The sequence below is a fragment of the Thrips palmi genome, unplaced genomic scaffold (genome assembly GCF_012932325.1).
Source record: "Thrips palmi isolate BJ-2018 unplaced genomic scaffold, TpBJ-2018v1 HiC_scaffold_19, whole genome shotgun sequence".
Lineage (NCBI taxonomy): Eukaryota > Metazoa > Arthropoda > Insecta > Thysanoptera > Thripidae > Thrips > Thrips palmi.
This window is the reverse complement of record NW_023144628.1, coordinates 13,508,381-13,528,062: the sequence shown is the minus strand read 5'-3', so window position 1 is coordinate 13,528,062 and position 19,682 is coordinate 13,508,381.

The window sequence follows — 19,682 nt, the reverse complement described above, 5'->3', positions numbered from 1 at the left end:
CGACGCGTTAGAAAAATTTTAGCTTTCAGGTAGCGAAGGGACCGCCTCCCTTTTGTGTGGAGAGGCTTGCTTCACAATGGGCTGCGCCGAGGCGACGATGATGACAGGCTGATTTATTACCCCAGGCCCAAAATACAAATTTTCAAACGAGCCTTTTCGCGTTTTTGGAACATGCGGCAATGGATTCTTCGTTGAAAGCTGGGTCTAATGGTGTTTGAATTTTTGTTCTACGATAATTTCTGCCAAAATCGCGACGAAAATCGGCCAAAACTGGTCGGGGCCCGGTGCCGCCTGCCTTGCAGACGGATCCTCGACGGCTCCCCTATTGTCCGCCCGGCGCGTCACCCCGGACCCCGACTACCTGCCCCGAGCTCGCTGTGCGACAGAAACAACACATCGGCCGAAGCAGCCTGTCTCTCTCTACTGGTGCAGGACCTTCAAATCTGAGTGATTTTCTAGACCACACGACGCGAGTACCACACCTCCTAGAGGAATGGAAAAAACTTGCCCGTGCAGACAAAGGCATGGCCTAGGGGATGTGATGGTCCATTTTTTCGCTATTTCATTAGATTCCGCTCGGGAGCTTCCTAAAAATCACTCTTTTTCAAGGCGTTCCAGACGTTAATAGAAGTTCGAGCGCAAATTGGAATAGACCATCCCCTGCATACAGTCCCTGCCAACAAGTGTGCAAAGTTTCAAGACAAAGTCTCAAAATAAATTTTAAAGCAAGACAAGCTTCAGGCATTTCGAGTAGGGAAGTTCGAATCAGACAGATGGATCGGAACCCACTTATCGGAACCCACTTGGGTTGTGTAATTCAACGAAAAAAAAAAGGAAATGATAAATAAAATGGAAACAAATTATTTGAACACAGGTAAACATAACCTGCACTCAGTAAGAGACCGTTTGACAGCCTACACACATTCTGGAGCAAAGAATATCACAAAACGTTTCAGAATAAAGCGAAAAACCCCCTTTAAAGCAAAGCCGATGATATGAAGGCAATACTTGCCTTTAAGACGACAAGAAGTACCAAACGATACAAACAACTTCTCGACCCCCGGGCCGATGTCTCACCAACGTAAACAAGACTGACCGATTTTTCATATCCTGTTCACTCAAGCAGACGACAGAAATTTTATTTTGTTTGTATGAATCGTCACGTGTCTCGTGGAGCCAATCAGGCACGATCCTGACCTCGTAATGTCAATATAACGACTGCCTCGTCGAATCGACTAAAACCAAGAACACGTCATCAAAACGTCAGGGTCGATGACGTTGTAGCCCTGTGACGTCACAGTCAGGAACAAGTGCCGGTCGACCAAATCTCTTCGTCAAAAATCGACTAAACATTCGTCAAAGTGACCAATATTTCGTGAAAATGACAGTCAAACCAGAGTCAAAACGGGGGTCGTAGATTCGACAAAATTTTAGTGACCCCGTGAAACGACGAATTTTATTCGTCAGATCGACTAAGGTTTAGTCGATTTGAACTTACTTTGGGGACAGTGTAGGAATGTACAGAAATTGAGTCTAGATAGTTGTTTGTAGATTTCAGTGTACTAGTCACAAAAGCTACATTTATTTCAATGCCAAACCCACACTTTCACCTAGAGCTACGCAATTTGGGGCAAACTTTCTAATTTGAGAGTCATGCGTTTCCCTGCAGTTTTCAGTGCGCTGACTTCAATATTGACTTCTAAATTGTCCCCAGACCCAAATTTTAAACCCATTTTTGGGGCAAATTTTTTTAAAATTTAATTGCACATTGTTCTTGCAGTTTTTTTTAGTGCTGATAGCAAAAATCACTTCCATTTTGAAACAGACTTATATTTTCATCCGAAACGAGGTCATTTTGGACCAAAATTTTCAAGTCGAGTCTTATATTATTTCCTGCAGTTTTTGGTGTGCTGAACTCAAAAGACTTCCAAATTTTCCCAGACTCACACTTACCCGAATTTGACCAATTTTGGACCAAATTTTAAATCGAGTTTGACATTGATCCCAGCAGTTTTTGGTGTGCTGATAACGAAAATCACTCTCATTTCGACTCCAGACTTATATTTTCATCCCAAATTAGGGCATTTTGGACCCAAAAATTTTTAAGTCGAGTTATATATTGTTTCCTGCAGTTTTTGATGTGCTGAACTCAAAAATGACCTTCAAACTTTTCCCAGACTCACATTTAACCGAATTTTAACCCATTTTGGACCAAAATTTTTTTAAAACGAGTTTGGCATTGATCCCAGCAGTTTTTGGTGTTCTGATAACGAAAATCACTTCCATTTGTACCCCTGGTCTAAAGTTCACTCAATATGAGTCCTTAAGATGCACATTTCGTCTTCTCAAGCAAAGTCCAAAGTGCACAAACCATGTCAATTCGCATCGCTCAGCCACACTACGCGCCCAGACTAAACGGCGCGTACCCCTAGTTTAAGTGATGTTTTTGACTCCTTTTTGACTCCTTTAAAGTAGTACATCAGTTACAAACAAAGTATTACATGGTAGGTGGGTCATTCCACGCCAAGTCGTCAAGGTTTTGAGGGACGTGTCGGCCGAACCCAGCGGTATTTTCAGGGATTGTTGGCCCTATGGGCCCATTGAAGGCCCGGTACTTTTTTCCCCGGAAAGTCGACAGGGGTCTGAGATATCTCAAACTTCATTTTTGGCAAAAAAAATTACCTATCGACCTAAAAAAATTTATACCTCGGAAAGTATTTGTCCTTTCTCAAAACCGCTTATACCGTTGGAAAGAGGAAGAAAAACTGAAAAAGATAGGATTTTTTCCAAAAATTCTTGGAAACTTTTACTTTTTGCACTTTTATAGTGAAATGTTAAAAATTATGCAACTTTTTTGTACCCTGATCAAAAATGGCGTTCTATGGCTCAAAATGTACCTTGATATGTCCTCTAAACGAAAAGATCAACGCCCCAATGTATTTTTTTTAGTTCCGGAGAACGAGCGGTTCTTGTGGACCACTGCAAGGCTACTTTCCCGCTGGAACGGCTCCCACGCCACGCTCGCCTTCTCTGATGTTAGCGGACGTGATCGCCAGGGTTCGGCGACCGTCAGGTAGGGGGATTCCCACCTCACTTTCCAGCCCACTAAGGGGAAGCGCTGGACCTCAGCGCCTGAAGGGCAAGCAAGGGAGAGACTGGGAAGCACGAAGGGTCACCTACACACACATTTTTTTTTGGGGGGTTGGCCGCGCGACTGTGCTCCGCGGTGCGCGTCGCCGCCGGTGGCGGACTGCGGAACTAACGAACTTGGTGGTGTGTGTTCGTTTCTGACCATCGCTTGTTTGGATTAGGTGTCAGGCAGAAAGGTTCGGATACTTGCTGAATCTCGCCCTGTGTTTTCCTGGCAGTTTGAGGTGAACTATGTAAATTCTATAGAAAAGGCATATTTGCAATATTTGCAACGCACCAAACGTGGTTGGCACCCATTTGACCACACCAGTTGGTGCGGTATAGACCACGTCCAGAAACCAAGTGCGTATCCTAACAACTTAAGGGGCTGGCTGCCGGGGCGGGAGAGTGAGTAAATGGGTGGCTCGCAGCCTGCGTGGAACACCGATACTCCCCAGGTACAGCCCTACGGGTCGTCACGGCTTGGCGTGCGCGGACAGCACCAAACGAGTATCGTATGCTTCCATGAACGTTTCTTGAATGTAGATTTTCGTTTCTCTTCCCAACCCAACCAGCTTTTAGTCATCTTTAACTAGTTTTGTCACTGCTGTCAAAATATTGCAAATATGCCTGTTTGTATTACCTATTTGTGCCAAGACTTGAGCCTTGACCCAAAGCCCTAATATCTGGAGGTCCGACATGAGCCCGGATTGAGCCCCGACCTGAGGCTCGAGTCCGGGCTGAGATCGGGGCCGTATCAAGCTCACGCCGGGGCTCAACTCGGTTTGGGGTTGGGATTCAGGTTGGGTTTCTGGTCACAGGGGTACAAGGATCGTGTCCTCTAAGCCAAACAAATATCAACTATGAAAAACACACCTTTAGTCAAAGTAAAATATTTGGTGTTCAGTTATTCCCCTGCCCATATTTTCTCCGAACTGACCGCTCCGAGAACACTGAACAAGTGCATACTTGAAACATTTTGACAACAGTGACAAAGCCAGTAAAAGATGACTAAAAAGTGGTTGGGTTGGAAAGGGAAACAAAAATCAAACTACGGCAGAGAGCCCGTCGTGAATCTGAACCAGCAAATGAATCAGACTTAAGCCACGCAAAGATATTCTCCAGTGTAGAACTTATATAGTTCACCTCCAAACTGCCAGGAACAAACGCAGGGCGTGATTCAGCAAGTATCCGAACCTTTCTGCCTGACACCTAATCCAAACAAGCGATGGTCAGAAACAACACACACCACCAAGTTCGTTAGTTCCAGAGTCCGCCACCGGCGGCGACGCGCACCGCGGAGCACAGTCGCGGCCAACCCCCAAAAATGTGTGTGTAGGTGACCCTTCGTGCTTCCCAGTCTCTCCCTTGCTTGCCCTTCAGGCGCTGAGGTCCAGCGCTTCCTTAGTGGGCTGGAAAGTGAGGTGGGAATCCTACCTGACGGTCGCCGAACCCTGGCGATCACGTCCGCTAACATAGAGAAGGCGAGCGTGGCGTGGGAGCCGTTCCAGCGGGAAAGTAGCCTTGCAGTGGTCCACAAGAACCGCTCGTTCTCCGGAACTAAACAAAATACATTGGGGCGTTGATCTTTTCGTTTAGAGGACATATCAAGGTACATTTTGAGCCATAGAACGCCATTTTTGATCAGGGTACAAAAAAGTTGCATAATTTTTAACATTTCACTATAAAAGTGCAAAAAGTAAAAGTTTCCAAGAATTTTTGGAAAAATCCTATCTTTTTCAGTTTTTCTTCCTCTTTCCAACGGTATAAGCGGTTTTGAGAAAGGACAAACACTTTCCGAGATATAAATTTTTTTAGGTTGATAGGTAATTTCTTTTGCCAAAAATGAAGTTTGAGATATCTTAGACCTCTGTCGACTTTCCGGGGAAAAAAGTACCGGGCCTTCAATGGGCCCATAGGGCCAACAATCCCTGAAAATACCGCTGGGTTCGGCCGACACGTCCCTCAAAACCTTGATGACTTGGCGTGGAATGACCCAGGTGTACGCCAGACTGTGTCTTGTCGTAACAGGCTTCGCGATGCTGCGCCAGTTTTGACAATCCACGCCTGGCGTATACACCTACCTTGGCCTGCGGCGCTAACCTGCCTTCGGCAGGCTGCCTTCCTTGGCAGACCGTGGAAATGGGCGTGATCCCCTCAAGAAGAGCATGTGCTCATCAAAATCTACTCTACTGGGGCTAAACTTTCGGTCGGAGGTCTAAATGGGTTCTATTTTCCTCGTCAGCAGCTTTAAAAACCTTTAGAACGACATTGAACTTGACAAAAAGTTGAGAGTTCCAAAAAAATTGTCTTTTTCCTGCCATTTTTAAAGTGTTTTTTGGCTAATATGACCGAATGGATTGAGATAGAAAGCTGAATTTTGGTGTGTGGCGAGCCAAGGATATGCCCAATGACGCTGCAAAATCTCAGCAGAATCGGCCGAGCCGTTAAGGAGGAGTAGTGCGGACACACAGACACACACACAGACAGACAGACAGACAGACAGACATGAAAAACTTTTCAACCCCACTGGAGTAACAGGCTTCGCTATCGCTCAGCCAAAAAAAGTTCCCCATTTGATCCATATCGATAGAAAATCATGCGCTGAAGTCAGTGTTACCAAACAAAATGCTCCTTCCTGAACTCGTTTCTGAGATAAATGCAGTCAAAGTTGGGATTTTTAACATGGGTCTTATGGGGAATGGGTCTAAAAAACATGCTAACGTTTACTTTTGGCACATAAGGAGTAATAAGAAGGCAATGAAAAACTATAGTTAGATAAAAAAAACACTACATAGAATCAAAATCCTTCCAGAAAAGCGGGGGTCCCTGTCCATAGATGAGAACTACAGAACAAAGAATGTCCGAAAAATGCCCTCTTTTGGGTCAAAACGCGACTTTGGCCGTTTTCATAGTTGAATTGGTCAAAACCCTGTAGGGTTACATCAAAATTGCATATAACTTAAAACAGAGTTTGGAGCTTTATCTGTAACTTGATGCAAAGCTCAGAGCATTACGACAAATTTCAATTTCAAAAATTTTTGGCGGGAAGCCCTAGCTGATGTACTCCTTTAAGCAGTTTTCAATTGTTTCGTCTGAAATTTACATTTAAAAACAACAATATGTTTTGCATTGATCTAGTGGAAAGAGAGACTGCTCCCGCAGACTCAGAAATATACAACATAAAAATACGATTATATTAAATCAATTTTCGGTGAACCACGGCTGAGATAAGGTCACACTTGCCGCCGCTTGTTCAAAATTTTGTAAAGTAAGACCAACAGAGGGTCTGTACCAAATTTGGAACATTTACGATCGAAAATGGCTGAAATGTAGGTTTTGGGCGTCTAAAAGGGCGTTTTAGCCCACTGTGAGACGGGAAGAACTTCAGAGTTCGGGCGGCACTTGCTCTTTCCACCCAGCCGGTCGAATCAGATACACTTCGGCTCCGCTCGACCCCCTCTTCAACCATGTCGCTCTGGCCCAGCGGCATGGAGCACCGGTTTCCGACGCGGACAGTCTGTGTTCGATACGCAGTGGCCGCCACTCGCGTGTTTGTTTTTATGTAGGCGGCTGAATCTCGTTTGAATCTGGTCTGGATCTGGTCTGGATCTGGTCTGGAAAGGCACCAAATCCACACTGTTAAAAGAAACTGTAGGAGAACAGCACATTTACCAACGAGTGATTTGCTTTTAAGCAGCACGTGTCATCGGAACTTAAAACGGCACAAATGCTGTTAGGAAACAGCAAGTTTCATCATTGAAGAAAACAACAAATATAGTGTTATTGAACGATTTCCAATGCTGGAAAACAGAACATCTTGTTTGTAAAATTAATGATATATGCTGTTTTGGAACGGTATCCTGTCATTTAAAAACAACACCATTCAATTGAAAATTTGCCGGAGCATTTTGCAGCTCACGGCTCAAATCAAACTCCAACTATGTCAAAATAAATTCTGTTGTTTCTGAACAGCATTTGTGTTGTAAAGTTTTTTAGCAACACTTCCAATTTTTAAACAGCGGTGAACTGTCCAAGAACTGCACGAACTGTTACAAAACAAATGTTTTGTTTGAGCCGTCAGGAAACTCCTATTTCCTTTTTGTGAATAACAGAGAGACCGCGTTGAAGAACAGTGCTGTTTGTAAACAGAAAAGAGCGTTTCTGAATGACTGCTAGTATTGGATAAGACTATTAGGACCCTCGACATTTTTTTTTGTAAATGTATAACAACTCTTTTGTTTGAAAACAGAAAAGTGTTGTTTATGAACAGGTTGGTGCCATTTGGAAATGGTAATTCTGTTACACAACAACTTATTGTCAGAGGTCAGATACAGAGAGCCATCATCCCTTTTTACAACACTGCTGTTGGATAACGACTCAGTGTCCAACAATATGCCGTTCCTCTACAACAAGTGTTGCTAAAAAACTTAACAGGATATATGCTGTTAATTAACAGCATCTTTTTTATCAGTGCAGACGGCAGACAGACCACGGTCAGACTGCAGGAAGACCAGAGGAAGACGGCTGCACGGACCGCGTTCTCGTCTGGCACTCGTCTTACATCGGTCTACTTATAGTCTCCAATCGGTCTGGCCGTGCCCGCTAACTCGTCTTCCCGGGAAGACGAGAACAAGACCTCTAAGAGACCGTTTCCAGATTTCCAATTCCATACGGGCAGCCACTCGACCTTGCCCTCCTCTCCCCGCGCGGGGCCACTCACCTCGCGACAGGCTCCTGCCCTGAGCTACTGCTCGCCCGCCCAGCGTGTAGACAACTTATTTAACACCTCGCGACCGCATAAGACTAATTGTATTTTTCCCTTTACAGATTACAATGGAAGTCTTCCCCAGTGAAATTGTTTCTCACTTAATGTCATTTCTGGATGTGATCAGTCCTATCCAAATCGCCCCAACAAATAAACGCTTTCGGCTTTTAGGGAAACATTATCTCGCCACCGCTCAACCCGCGCAGAGCATTGACGAGCTCCCCAAATGCATCACATCAGAAAATTGTTCCGAATTGTCGCTGGAGAGACACTTATTGTTTTTGAAAGGCGTCTTCCAACACTGGTGCTTCGGCCCGGGGTACACTAGTATCCTGGATGGTCGTTTTTTGACATGCACGCCTGAAACCGCCTGAAACGATCGGGCGATCTAACCACAATGCCAAACTGTCCTGTAAAATGCTTGTGAATACAATTACTCAAAAATGCGAGTTTGCAATGTATCCGATTTGTGCAACTTTGCCGAACTTTTTGGCGTTAAAAATGAGAAACGGTTCTGTACCCTTATCATAAAAAATTCACGTGCGACATTGCCTCGTTCGTTTGGACCCATTCCGTTTAGCGCGGCTTTTAAATATCACAAATTCTAGAAGTACGATCAATTAGTTTTTTGTTCCAAATCTCTCGGAACGGGTTTTAGTAAATATAAACATTTTCTTCCAAAACAACTCACTCTTGGAATGTGTTCGGCTGTATGCCAAAACAGTAAGTGTACACACTGCAGGAAATAACCACAACAAAAGTACACAAATTTCTGGCAAATTTTTTATCAGGTTTTTATTGTACTTTCAAAGTACAACAATTGTTGTACAAAGTACAATGGAACCGGCATGACGAGTGCTGGGCAGTCCAGGCCTCGTTGTGGTTCGTACAATTCTCGTTGTACTTTCTACAATCACTGTTGTACTTTTATTGTACAGTTCTTGATGTACATAGTATTATGCGTAATAGTAATGGCGTGATAGCCAAATTTTTTATAATTTTCCCTAGGGGCAAGATTTTGGCCTAAATCTGGATATTTTCGAGCGTAATAAGCCTTCTGTAATAGCGTAATAGAACGCAATAGGGAGTAGTCGGGTCACAGTTTTTAAGAGTGATTTTCCCCTCGGTTGGACGCCGGATGTAGATCCCTGGAAAAAGCACGCCCAGTCAAGCCCCAGCTGTTTCTATGTTCGTATTGTTAAGAGGCAAGCCTTTATCGAGGAATGCTTGAAGGTGTGCACCTCCTGAGCGTGCGACCGCGTCGCCTCTACCTGTAACAGATCAGCCAGTACCCTCGCCCCAAAGCACTGGGCGGCAATGCATAATGTGCGTGTCAAATGAGTTACGTGTGGTTTTTTTTTCCATGTGCGCATCTGAACATCTGCACCGAATGCCGGGAAACTCTTGATCGATGTCCAATGTGTCGCGCAGATTTGACCGCTGTTCTCCGTGTCTTTTTACCCTAGATAATATTTAGATTGGATGTATTGTTGTAATAAATGTATTTATTTGTATTGAATAAAGAAAATAAACTAGATGTGTTTTGTGTTTTTTACTCCTCACAGCCTGAAACGCACTTTGCATGCGCCTGATAGACAACACTTTCACCATGCAACACGCGCGTTGCATGTGCTGGGCGTAGGGAGCGGAGCCGACTTGCGGTTGAGCGCGGGTGTGGTCGGTGGGGTGCCGCGCCTCATAGGTAGGCAACACTTCGACCGCCGGCGAGCGCGCGTAGGATGTGTGGCCTGTCTGCCGGGCGCGTGTGAAGCGTACCCCAAGCCTCACTCAGAGTCGGTGGGGGTGGGGCGGCTACTTTCGTTAAGGTGTGGTGTGGGTGAAAATGGAAACTTCTATACCACTTGGCTGTGGTGGTTGAAACTTTAGGGCATATATGTACTAGGTGGGAAACTTATTTATTTATTTATTTGTTACTTGGCTGCCCAGAGAGCAATGCTCTAATAAGGGCGGGATACAAAAATTACAGGTGGTACTAATGGTCAGGAGCAGTTACAGATACCATTCAAATTCACAGGAGGTACAGGGTAACACTTTTCTTGAAGGTATTTACATTTTTTGAGTTTTTTATATACTCTGGCAAGCTATTGAATAAAGATATAGATTTATACAACACACTGTGGAGACCATACTTCGTAGAGGTGGGAAAAGCTCTTTTTATTTGGTTTTTATGTCTAGTGTTATGCTCGTGTACTTCCGTACCACAATGAAGTTCAATGTTGTTCAAAATCAAGTTATGTTTAAGCTTATAGATCAGCATCGAGTTGGCGACAGCAATGTGGTGATCGATTGGTGGTACATTCGTAGTGATATGCAACTCATTTGTAGGATAGCGAGAATCAAGGTCAAATATAGATTTTAGGGCCCTTTTCTGAAGGGTATAGATGAGGTCAAAATTACTAGAATTACAGGTAGACCAGATTTGAGCCAAATACATAAAGTGAGAGTGTATTAATGCATAATACAATCCCTTTTTTAGATGATCAGGTATATGATACTTAAGCCTGAATAGTTGGCCAATTAAAGGAGCAATTTTTGATCTTATTTTCATAACATGTTTATCCCAGGATAATTTGCTATCAATAATCAATCCGAGATATTTGACCTGATCAGCTTTTACAATTACTTGGCCGTTCAGTGTTGGGTTTACAATAATGGGTTTACAATGTTGGGTTTAATGTTGGGTTTACAACAACTTACACACCAAATTTCATCCAAATCTACCCACCCATTTAGCCACAGTAGGGTTTTTTCATTGAAATTAAGCGTTTAGTAAAAAAAAATCAGCCACGCAAAGTTATTTGACGGAATGATCTGAAATTTGTTTTGGAGTTACCCAAACCCCTATACCTCAATGTAACAAAGAGTTATTTAAATTTTATTTTTTTGTTTTGACTGAGCTAACGTAACAATTTTTTGATATGAAAATTAAGTTTTTTTCTCCATTTTTTTTACCATTTTAAGTCAAACGATTTAAGAAAGTGGATAGTTAATTGAAATATCTCTCTGTTACATTGTTACATGGACCACAATGAACTACTCCAAGAAGTATGGTCAGTATAAAACAAAACTGTATGCGTGGCTAGTTGACGGAGTAGAAAAAAATCTCTGCGACACTTGTCGTAAGAGTTGGGTGACCAGAAAAGGGGCATGCATACATCAGTCCATGTTAGATGAACCACTCACTTAGAGGTTCATAACACGGACCTTTACGACATGCTGTCGGTAATAGAAATATATTTGGCATTAAAATAACAAGTGGATTTAATTTATCATTTTTATCAATTTTGGTACAAATTTTCACCCACGCCTCACTTTAAGGGGAGGTTCTACTGAAAATCTTACTTTCTTCAAATTGAGTCCCAAAGTATTTCAACGTAAACTGATGTTCTGGGCATTTTTCACTTCTTTGGTTCATAATTGATAAACCGTGGCATTAGTAAGATACTGGGACCATTACAAAACCATAAGCTGTGTTTTTAAGACAGCATGTCAATAAAATTTCAAGAAAATGTTAAAATTTCTGATATTTTAGTGACTTTTTTTCTGAAAAGCAACGACAAAATAAATTTGTTGGGTCCCATGTCTTGGGTGATGCCACGCTTTATTGCATATGAGCCAAAGAAGTGAAAAATGTCCAGAACATCAGTTTACGTTGAAATGCTTTGCGTAGGAGAATTTTTTAAGATATTGCTACAATAGGCTGAAAAAACCTCTTCGACTGGATTTGGAGGGAGGTATTGGGCTCTTAATTTCATGTTTGACCATTAACTATGTATTACTATACATCTGCAACAAATTTTTACACTGGGTCTCAATTTGAAAAATGCAATATTTTCAGTAGAACCTCCCCTTAAGTAGCCCCGCAATATATCTGCTACTGGCAGCGAGGTCGACAATGAGGATCCAGGGGAGTCCACATCACCGAAGGCCAGGGGTTCCACTACCAGCAGCACCGACGCTCTCCAAAGAATATGCCAGCCCCAGCCCCTCCCCCAGTGTCGGCCCTCTCTTTTGACTCTCAGAATGGGACGGGGACTAAAAGCGCACTAGTCCCCCTGTGACCGAAAGCTACTCTAGAAACTGAAGAGAGTGCATGGCATGCTCTTCGTAGGAGTCAACCACAAAGTATGCTCTTCCTAAGAGCATGCTTGCAAGCACACTCTTCCTAAGAGCATGCTTGGCAAGCACGCTCTTCCTAGAAGCATGCTTGCAAGCACTCTCCGGGATAAAGCGTGCCGCGTCACTATTATATGGACTCATATCAACGAAGAGGCATGCTTTCATCTTTGAGAGTGCTCTTCACTGAAAACAAAATGGTCGGACGCATGGCTAAATTATGGCGTGACAAAAAGTCACGCCAAAAATTGGCGTGACACGAAATTCACGCCGAAAAACGGCGTGACATGGGAGTCACGCCCTCATTTGGCGTGAATGACAACGCGTTTTATTAGACAAGTCACGCCAAAAAGCGGCATGACAAGAAATTCACGCCAAAAATTGGCGTGAATTTTTCAGTCACGCCGATTTTTGGCGTGACTTTTCTGTCATGCCGTTTAATGGCGTGACACTCAATTCACGCCCCTGCAGCGGCACAAAGTCACGCCGATAGATTTTCAGTGTTGCGAAGAGCGTGCTTTGTGGTTGACTCCAAGGAGGAGCATACCATGCACTCTTCTCAGTTTCTAAAGCAGGAAGCGGACGAGTCCCCTCGTCGGAGGGGAATAAAAGCGGCCCAGTCCACGCGTACTTTTAGCGCACTGTTGGGGACTAAGCGCATACTGTCTTTTTATGTAAGGGCCGATGCGCCAGCTAGAGATATACCTAGTCTGAACACTGACTGGTTCACATATTCACAGAGAAAACAAGGAAAATATGGAAACCAGCGTGGGAGGTAGGCAATGTCGGCGACAAATACCGTGGTTTGCCTACTTTCAGGCGTGTCTTTGCATATTTTCCATGTTTTGGATGAGCGCACATCGCGCGTTGGGTATTCTAAAGGGTACGGCAGTATTTCCGTGCATATTGAGGCTAAGAAAAGGTGACCAAATAAGTTGATTACGTAATCGGGGCGGCACGTAAAAAAAGAATTTGTTGTGGCAACGAAAATGTATGTGTATTTTCGGGGTAGCTAAACAAAAGTTGTTAGGCGTACTAAAAATTGGTTTTCAGTTCTCACAACGAACGATATCGTCAGAAGTACAAAACATCATAAAAATGAAAAAAAAAAAGGCAAATGTTTGTACTTTTCAGTTTCAGTTACTGACGAGTTATTTGTCGTGAGAGCAAAGTGTTCGTTCTCACAACAAATTGATAGTACGCCTAGCAACTATTTTTTGCTATCCCAAAATCAACATACATTTTCGTTGCCACAACAAATTCTTTTTTTTTTTCGTGGGTGACCCCCCTCTCCGCCACGTTATCAACGTAATCCATCCTACCCCATCGCGCGGCGACACCAGCGGTGGCTCTTCACCGGCTCCTCGTGCAGCGGGTGTCGACGAGACGAAAACTTAGCAGGAGGCTCTGGAAAATCACTCTGTTCCGCTAAGAGCTGCGGATTGCCAACTTTTGTCCTTTGCCGCACCAAACGAAAAAACTCAACAAGGTGTTTCAAACAGTGCTTTATTGATGAAAACCTAGAATGAAACAACAGCGACTTGTTAAGAACTCGTGCGACCGGTTAGGAACAAGATTAATGCGCTGTTAAAAGAGCCTGAAAATTTAGACAACATTTGATAGAAGTTATTAACGGACTTGACGTCTGAAAATTCAGACATTTTAGATGGTCTGAAAATGCAGAACTGGAGTCTTTCATTGAAGAGCTGGTGGTCTGAAAATTCCGGCCTGTATGGACATTGCAAACATTAAGGTCCGTGACAAGTCAAAATAAAACAGTGGAGCACCTCATGTGTATGTGGGGTGGTTCGCCGAGATGTGGGAATTTGAGGCACGAGATTTCTAAGATTTTAATGTGCGGCTTTTCGGATGAAATTTTGCAGGCTCATTCGAGATGGCTCTAGAATGGTCCCCAAGAAATATCAAAGCTTAATTCGTTCCAGTTTTGTTTCAAATGGCTTAAATGTTGAAAGCGTACTTTTGGTCGACGTTTGTTACACGCGCGTCGACGTTTGTTACATTTGCGTCGACGTTTGTTTCACGCGCGTCGACGTTCGTTACATTCAAGTGGTTTGGGTGGAATTTCAAATTGGACAAAACTGACATCTATTTATAGAAATCGATTCGTCTGATCAGGACAAACAAAAAATCCTAACATATGTAATAGGCTTGGATGCGAAATGCGTCGACGCCGGGGTCCTGGCTGATTACATCCGATTACATCATTACACTTTGTAAAAACCATCTATTTCGCAAGGAAATACCAAATTTGCTTGTACGTAACAGACGCTGTATGATGTAAATAGGTCAAATGAAGCGGCAAACATGACCTTGTCCCAGTATTTGAAAATGTTTATCCGGGGGAGGTCGAAATTACGCGTTGGCGATTACAGGTTTATGATTGCGAGTTACGGCAAAGCGACCTATTATCCTTGTTTTGAACCTACCATACTCCTGTAGAAGTATTTCCACCGTTGCAGTTTTGTTTAATATCAATTTCGAAGCCGAATAGGGTTGGCGCTTGGTTCGGTGCAGGCACAAAACACGCTTAGAGCCGCGAAATACAAATGCCTGTAGCAAGTGACGCAATTTGCGGACAAAACTTTTCTTTCACTTTACGAACGAACGAATCGACTCAAGGTTTCGGGACTTAGGTTAAAATGTAGATTAAAGTGTCCACTCTCGAAAACACACAAAACTTTGGGTGTTTTAACGGCGTTATAAGGAATTAGACTTCACATTGTGTTGCAATCGGGCATTTGGACACCGACAAAACGGCCATTTTTGTACCTTTCCGGCGCTATGTGTGGTACAGGAAGTCAAAAATTTTGACTGAAAACATGTACATGCCTTTCTCTGAAGGTGTTTTGTTGTTACATAAGGGGTATTTGCTGATAGGAAGTCCGTGCAAGTGGTAATTGAGCTAAACGTCTTTGATTTTAAAATTTCCACATTTTGACGAACCAACCCATGTACATTGTTAAACAGCTATGGAAAATTCACACACTATTTAGTAGGGTGCCGCGAAAAACACTTTTTTCTGAAATTGATATCGGCTCGGGTGGGAAAGTGTTCTCTCAGGGGCCAATATGAACGGTTTTAAATATCACCCCGATCGGATAATATCTTCAGCCCCCACAACGGCCTTGAAAATCGGAAAAATGGTTAAAAACGCCTTGTGGGTAGGCAATTTGTTTGCACGCTTCCGGCCACTTCCAGGCATGTCCTTAGGCGCTAAAAGTCGAAAGGGGACTCCCTTAGTCTAAAATAAATTTGTGGACAACCTCACTCTATGATAACTACCAGTTTCTGCAAAGTTAACGCATGATATTTAACAATTCTGTCATGATTTGCCTGTAAATTCCCACGTATGTCAGTTTCGCCCATTTCGACCGTCTTTTTCTCCGATCTGACTTGCTTCCTAATGTCAGAAGGCTCGATTTCGGGGGGGTTCATTTAGGGTCAAAAATCGCTAGGACGCTCCGTTTGGCGGGAAAATTGGGTCACATTAATCAATTTTTCTGCAATTTCGCTTATTTTGACCCAATTTTCCCGCCAAACGGAGCGTCCTAGCGATTTTTGACCCTGAATGAACCCCCCCTAAATCGAGCCTTCTGACCTTAGGAAGCAAGTCAGATCGGAGAAAAAGACGGTCGAAATGGGCGAAACTGACATACGTGGGAATTTACAGGCTAATCATGACAGAATTGTTAAATATCATGCATTAACTTTGCAGAAACTGGTATTTATCATAGAGTGAGGTTGTCCACAAATTTATTTTAGACTAAGGGGGTCCCCTTTCGACTTTTAGCGCCTAAGGACTTGCCTGGAAGTGGCCGGAAGCGTGCAAACAAATTGCCTACCCACAAGGCGTTTTTAACCATTTTTCCGATTTTCAAGGCCGTTGTGGGGGCTGAAGATATTATCCGATCGGGATGATATTTAAAACCGTTCATATTGGCCCCTGAGAGAACACTTTCCCACCCGAGCCGATATCAATTTCAGAAAAAAGTGTTTTTCGCGGCACCCTACTATTTAGGTACAAGTTGTTTGTAAAACTACGTTGGCGATTAGACATCATAAATTGACAAGAGTTTGTTGTAAGTCTATGAATACTTTTCGTGATCCTCCCCTAACAAATTATTCGTAAACTTACGAAACACTGTTGTCGGTTCACAGTGACCATAGTCGTGTCACGGTGCGCGAAAACTAGTCGAGTTGGTAAGGCGACAGACATTGTGGCCGCCGACTTTGACATTTCATCGGTTCAAAAGAGATAGTGGTCTAGGCCGAAGGCACCACGATCGTGAATGGACGAGCAGTGCCGCAACCATCACGTCCTCAGACGGGACTCGTGAATGGGCAGCCCTTACTGGACTGCCCTGGGCTGCCCGACGGCCTTACACTCGAAATGGCTTACACACACTAAATGTTGAACAGTGAATATTCTCCATATTATGGTAAAATAATTCCATATTAAGGCGGTGCAGCTGACTTTATAATACACCATTGAGAATTCACTGTACCTTACAGATATTTTGACGAATTTCGTTGGTATTATGGAGAAAATCTCCACCATAACATGTTGGTGCAGCCTTTCACCGTAAGACGTTTACAGTACAATGAGATGTGAGCTATGCTACAGTGAATTCGGGGCAAGCATAATTCGGATCTTTTCAGGATTTTCATTTTAAGGTACACAGAAAAACCTCCGTACGGAAAAAAACTACCTTCGTATTATGCTTGCGCCATTTCCTTCGTACACTGTTAAAAATAATCGTAAATTTACGACATTTTGTAGAACAATTATGTCGTTTTTCAACGACATATTTTGTTACGACTCAAGTCGTAAATATACGACTTGAGTCGTAAATTAACGATATATCTGCCGCTAATTTTGATAGCGAGACGTTCCGTTTGGAAACGAATTAAGTCCTAAATTTACGACTTAATCGTAAGTTTACGAACGATCGTAATTCATTTGTGGAATATGTCGTGCAGTTATGACTTCAGTCGTACATTTACGACTCTTGTCGTGAATTTGTGATATGAATCGTAAATAAACGACACAAATCGTAAAAAAACGAGCAAAATTGTAACTTTTGACCAACTTTTCGGGGATTTCGGATTCCAAAATATTTAATCGCGATTACGACATTGTCGTAGAAAAACAATTTTTTAGTCGTTCAGTTACGACGAAGTAGTTTAAGAACGATTTCCGTCGCTATCAAAATTAGCGACATTTTCGTCGCTAATTTACGACAAAATTTCTGACAGTGTATTATAGGAAATTTCTTCGTGAGACATTTATAGTGCAGGCTTTCCCTTTAGGGGTTCCAACGAAGGAGGACCTCTGTTGCTTTTAAGGCGTACAAATAAACTTATTTTTTTCTTTTCCTACTGATAGTGATCAAGAACCGAAAGAAAATAATTCTTTATGCTACCCCTATACATATGCCGCAAAAAAAAAGAAAAATAATATCGTCTGGATTTTGCGGTACTTACTGCAACAATGAAACACCCTTCTCGGTTCACATTTTCCACACACTAAACCTTATAAAAACGGTTCGTAAAACGCAAAAATTTGAAAAAATATGAAAATAACAGAGCTGATGCCGGTCACCGCCCAAACACTTCTCAAACGCAGGACTAGCATGGCGAGAGTTCCGGCGATGGTGGTGACAGCGGATACATTGACAAGGAAAGCTTAGATTCCCAAGTACTCCCTCCAACAAACCTGGTTTTAAAATGACTTCAATCCAAGGGGTCATCCACTTCCTGAAAACGTTCCATGCGCCCAGCTAACATTCTCTCATGATCATCTCCTTAGATCTTACCTCAAATACTCCGGTATTAATGCAATTTGTGGGGCAAGCATCTGTAAGTAGGCAAAAAGGATGGCTGAAGTCACTGGTAAACTCACTACATTCACATTTCATTCGTCATACCTTAACTGAGTCAGCGGCAGACCCCGTGGTTGATTCCAAATTTTATCAGCGTAAAGCAATTACTTTCCCATTGTTCAACGGGTTCTAGTTATGGTACTTGACAACAAAGAAACGAACCCAAGATCTTTATGCAAAAAGGTAACCCATGCGTCGAAAGCGAGCGTGGGTATGTGTCTTCAAAGATCTTCATAGGCATTACGTAAATGGCTTTCTTTCCCTCAGCGTCTCCAAAGCCAAAAATATCTCCGGCCGGCCGAAAGGGTGCGAGGCATCTTTAGGTGGTCCGAAACTGCAAGATTTGCGAGTCTCTACCCTGGGCGGGGGCGGGGCGCTCTTCCACTCGGATCAAACGTACACTGTTAAAAAATGTGCTGTAAATTAACAGCATTTATGCTGTTAAGTTTGATAGCAACACTACTTGTTTTACGCGCTGCTCGCTGGGGGCTCCGCCCCCAGACCCCCGCATGTGTGGAGCGCGTGCCGAAGTATTTTCAGTAAGTCCGTGGTGAGCAAAGGCAAATTTTCTAAGGAAGTAAATGTCCTGCTTCTTTGAAAGCTCTATTTAACCGCTTTTGACCCTATAATAAGGCTACTTTTACTGCCCAAATAGATAGCTTGTATTGCATTGGCTACTGTGGCAGTCAATGGGTGCATACAAGGTCCGGAAAATATTGAAGACTGCTTTGACAAGGATAGAGGTGAAAGGAAAAAAACCTTAAGTCTCTACGACCACTCCTCGACCCCAAACATTTCTTTGAGTGAGTAAGTGAGTCAGTCAGTCAGTCGGATTGGGGCTATATAGATTCTTGAAGATGATTGCCCAATTGCCGGTGGCGGGGTCCCGATTACGGCACAGTTTCGGAAATTCTCGACCAGACCTACCGATGGGGCGAATAAAATTTTTTAGTCATTCGGTCCCCTTTTTGGAAGATTGAGTAGCTTTGCTCGGAAACAGTGAGAAATTTTCAACTTTTGAGATTTTTCCCAATTTTCCCATTAAATTTGGAATCGAATGGAAAAACCCGCAGGTCTCTACGACCACTCCTTGACCCCCAACATTTCTATGAGTGAGTGAGTCAGTCAGTCGGATTGGGGCTATTTGGGTTCTTGATGATTGATGAGTGAGGAAGTCAGTCAGTCGGATTTTGGGGCTTTTAGGTTCTTGATGATGACAATTGATGATTGATTTTGAGTATGTTGCCGGTGACGGGGACCCGATTGTGGCACAGTTTCTGAAATGTCTCGACTTGATTTACCGATTGGGCTAATAAAAATTTTTAGTCGGTTGGTCCCCTTTTTTGAAGATTGAGTGGACTTTGTTAAATTTAGGCCTATTTAATTGTTTTTGAGGATGTTGCCGGTGACAAAAACTCGATTGCGGCACAGTTTCGGAAATGTCTCGACCAGACCTACCGATGGGGCGAATAAAAAATTTTAGTCGGTCGGTCCCCTTTTTTGAAGATTGAGTGGATTTTGTTGAATTTAGGCCTATTTAATCGTTTTTGAGGATGTTGCCGGTGACGGGGACCCGATTGCGGCACAGTTTCGGAAATGTCTCGACCAGACCTACCGATGGGGCGAATAAAAATTTTAGTCGGTCGGTCCCCTTTTTTGAAGATTGAGTGGATTTTGTTGAATTTAGGCCTATTTAATCGTTTTTGAGGATGTTGCCGGTGACGGGGACCCGATTGCGGCACAGT